Source organism: Nerophis lumbriciformis, linkage group LG16, assembly GCF_033978685.3.
Source record: "Nerophis lumbriciformis linkage group LG16, RoL_Nlum_v2.1, whole genome shotgun sequence".
Lineage (NCBI taxonomy): Eukaryota > Metazoa > Chordata > Actinopteri > Syngnathiformes > Syngnathidae > Nerophis > Nerophis lumbriciformis.
Genome location: NC_084563.2, coordinates 39,447,270 through 39,452,098, shown reverse-complemented (window position 1 = coordinate 39,452,098; position 4,829 = coordinate 39,447,270).

Sequence of the window (4,829 nt, the reverse complement as noted above, 5' to 3'; positions counted from 1 at the left end):
GTGTGGGAAAAAAATCACAAGACTACTTCATCTCTACAGGCCTGTTTCATGAGGGGTTCCCTCAATCATCAGGAGATTTAAATCTCCTGATGATTGAGGGAACCCCTCATGAAACAGGCCTGTAGAGATGAAGTAGTCTTGTGATTTTGTTCCCACACATACATATATTGCGCTCTACTACGGTATCGAGCACTATTTTTTGGATAACCTTATTAAGACATATATATATATGTATATATATATATATATATATATATATATGTCTTAATAAGGTTATCCAAAAAATAGTGCTCGATACCGTACACATACCGTACACATACCGTACACATACATATATATATATATATCACGCACACACACACACACACATACACATATAGAATTAGACTTAGACAAACTTTATTGATCCACAAGGGAACTTGTTCCACATAGTAGCTCAGTTACAAAGGATGGAAAGGATAATGCAGGTATGAAATAGACAAAAAAATTACCATATATATATATATATATATATATATATATATATATTCAGTGATGGGCAGTAACAAGCTACATGTAGCTACTTTTTTAACGAGTAGCTTTTCTTGTAGCATAGCTACTTCTCAACCCATGTACAGTATATTGCCAAAAGTATTTGGCCACCTGCCTTGACTAACATGAACTTGAAGTGCCATCCCATTCCTAACCCATAGGGTTTATTATGATGTCGGTCCACCTTTTGCAGCTATTACAGCTTCAACTCTTCTGGGAAGGCTGTCCACAAGGAGTGTGTTTATAAACTGTTCCCACAAGGTTGGGAGCATGGAATTGTCCAAAATGTTTCGGTATCCTGGAGCGTTCAAAGTTCCTTTCACTGGAACTAAGGAGCCAAGCCCAACTCCTGAAAAACAACCCCACACCAAAATTCCTTCTCCACCAAATTTCACACTCGGCACAATGCAGTCCAAAATGTACTGTTCTCCTGGCAACCTCCAAACCCAAACTGGTCCATCAGATTGCCAGATGGAAAAGTGTGATTCATCACTCCAGAGAACGCCTCTCCACTGCTCTAGAGTCCAGTGGCGACGTGCTTTACATCACTGCATCCCACGCTTTGCATTGGACCTGGTGATGTATGATTTAGATACAGCTGCTCGGCCATGGAAACCCATTTTATGAAGCTCTCTGTGTACTGTACGTGGGCTAATTAGAAGGTCACATGAAGTTTCTAACTATCGTGGGATCACACTCCATAGCCTTCCCAGTAAGGTCTATTCAGGTGTACTGGAGAGGAGGCTACGCCGGATAGTCGAACCTCGGATTCAGGAGGAACAGTGTGGTTTTCGTCCTGGTCGTGGAACTGTTGACCAGTTCTATACTCTCGGCAGGGTCCTTGATGTGATCTGTGATGATTGGGTCGTGTTCGTATGATGACTCACAATCGGCTAAGGTGAGGGCGATTTTGGACTGGCCAATCAGAGGCAAGATAAGGTGGGTCAACGAAACGAGTAAGCAAAATCATAACAATCACGCACTCATATCACATGACGAGGAGGGAGTCAGAGACAGAGGGACGCTTCAAGCTGATGACTCAAAAAAAATAAAGAAACATACTTGAAAATGGCAGAGGAATTTTAGATTTTTCCTCGAGTATTGAAGATGACATGCAGGAAACCCACAATAATGTCTTCTCGGCCATATTTAGACAAATGTATGCGTTTTGCGAAATCAATGCCCAAAACCTTAGTTTTTAGTTGTTTACTCTGTAAAACAAAATCATAACTGTCCTTTCTATTGAAGACGTGGAACACAAATTTAGGAAGTCTAAGGTGGGTTGAGTTCATGAAAAGTTTTACTGCACATAACCCTAACTAACTGTTCCCAAACAACATACACGTAATTGTTTTTTGTCAGGATGTCGATAGATGTTTTTTTGTGTGTTTTTTTTACTGTAGGAAGAGAAAAATGAATAACATTATAGGGGTGGGCCCAAGAAAAGGCAAACTAAATAAATATAAACAGTGGGGTGTGGCGACCCATAGAGGTAGTTGTAGGAGTTGAAACTCTTACGATAATTAAAGCTGCAAGCAGCGATGGACGGGACCGACTTTTGCTGGTGTTTCTTGTCTTTACCCATTCAACATATCTTTACCTGCACATTACCTACCTTCCCTGCATCCCGGGGACACACTGGTGCTTCTTTCTTTCACCCATACAACATATCTATGTAATCATGTACAAACCCCGTTTCCATATGAGTTGGGAAATTGTGTTAGATGTAAATATAAACGGAATACAATGATTTGCAAATCACTTTCAACCCATATTCAGTTGAATATGCTACAAAGACAACATATTTGATGTTCAAACTGATAAACTTTTTTTTTTTTGCAAATAATCATTAACTTTAGAATTTCATGGCTGCAACACGTGACAAAGAAGTTGGGAAAGGTGGTAATAAATACTGATAAAGTTGAGGAATGCTCATCAAACACTTATTTGGAACATCCCACAGGTGAACAGGCAAATTGGGAACAGGTGGGTGCCATGATTGGGTATGAAAGTAGATTCCATGAAATGCTCAGTCATTCACAAACAAGGATGGGGCGAGGGTCACCACTTTGTCAACAAATGCGTGAGCAAATTGTTGAACAGTTTAAGAAAAACCTTTCTCAACCAGCTATTGCAAGAAATTTAGGGATTTCACCATCTACGGTCCGTAATATCATCAAAGGGTTCAGAGAATCTGGAGAAATCACTGCACGTAAGCAGCTAAGCCCGTGACCTTCGATCCCTCAGGCTGTACTGCATCAACAAGCGACATCAGTGTGTAAAGGATATCACCACATGGGCTCAGGAACACTTCAGAAACCCACTGTCAGTAACTAAAGTTGGTTGCTACATCTGTAAGTGCAAGTTAAAACTCTCCTATGCAAGGCGAAAACCGTTTATCAACAACACCCAGAAACGCCGTCGACTTCGCTGGGCCTGAGCTCATCTAATATGGACTGATACAAAGTGGAAAAGTGTTCTGTGGTCTGACAAGTCCACATTTCAAATTGTTTTTGGAAACTGTGGACGTCGTGTCCTCCGGACCAAAGAGGAAAAGAACCATCCGGATTGTTATAGGCGCAAAATTGAAAAGCCAGCATCTGTGATGGTATGGGGGTGTATTAGTGCCCAAGACATGGGTAACTTACACATCTGTGAAGGCACCATTAATGCTGAAAGGTACATACAGGTTTTGGAGCAACATATGTTGCCATCCAAGCAACGTTACCATGGACGCCCCTGCTTATTTCAGCAAGACAATGCCAAGCCACGTGTTACATCAACGTGGCTTCATAGTAAAAGAGTGCGGGTACTAGACTGGCCTGCCTGTAGTCCAGACCTGTCTCCCATTGAAAATGTGTGGCGCATTATGAAGCCTAAAATACCACAACGGAGACCCCCGGATTGTTGAACAACTTAAGCTGTACATCAAGCAAGAATGGGAAAGAATTCCACCTGAGAAGCTTAAAAAATGTGTCTCCTCAGTTCCCAAACGTTTACTGAGTGTTGTTAAAAGGAAAGGCCATGTAACACAGTGGTGAACATGCCCTTTCCCAACTACTTTGGCACGTGTTGCAGCCATGAAATTCTAAGTTAATTATTATTTGCAAAAATAAAAAATAAAGTTTATGAGTTTGAACATCAAATATCTTGTCTTTGTAGTGCATTCAACTGAATATGGGTTGAAAAAGATTTGCAAATCATTGTATTCCGTTTATATTTACATCCAACACAATTTCCCAACTCATATGGAAACAGGGTTTGTACAATAAAGGAGTGACGTGTGCAAATAACCCAAATATGTATGATGTGACTATGTGTTGAGTTTAGCTGAGTTTTACCAGGACTTGTTGAAGGTGTGCGTTGAGGAAGTCCAGAAGGGGCAAGGCAGGTTCGGAGGTCCGTGGGCAGGCAAGCGAGAGGTCAAGGGCAGGGGCGAGGTGTCAAGAGTCCGTGTCCAGGCGAGAGGTCGAGATCCGGGAAGGCAGCAAGAAGACAGGAGGGAATCCGGGGAGACGAAACACACAGCCTGAATCCAGAGAACCAAGAGGAGCTGCAGGGTGACGACACAAGACGATGAGCACGGAGGGGAAAACACAGAGAGCAAGGGAGCACGTATGCGAGGAGAGCTAGAGACTTACTGTACAAGACAAGGAGCTACGTTCTGGCATTGGAACGCAGCATCCGCTGGCTTATGAAGGACCTGGAGCTTTCATCAGCGGCAGGCGTGTAGATTGTTGATTGTGTGCAGCCGGAGCGGAACGCTTGTGGGCGTGTCCCGAGGCGCGCTCAGAGGGGCGCACCGCAGACTGTGTGGTGGCAGGTGCTTGAGCCGTAACACATAAACTCCAAATGGTCCAGAACGCTGCTGCCCTTTTTTTTTTGGATTTTTTTTTATTTGATTTGATTTTTATTAAGGATCCCCATTAGCTGGTTGCCTCAACAACCCACTAGTCTTCCTGGGTTCAACAATTCAATACAATTACAAGTAAAAGCATATAATTATAACTAAACAATACAGAAAAAATAAAAAAAATAAAAGCATCAATAAGAAAACAAGCAAACAATTTACAGTCATAGAATAATAATTACCATATAAATATAACTACACAATATAATCACCAGAACCCCTGTCATCAAGTCACATCACCATACCTGTCTAGCCTCCTCCACACCAACATCCCACCCGTACAGGTCTCCCTCCTCCATCAACCTGATTGTCCCCTATGTCTACCCATTCTTGCCAACCTTGAGACCCAGTGGGCGGGGTTAGGGGGGTGCGGAGTTTGGTGGTAGCG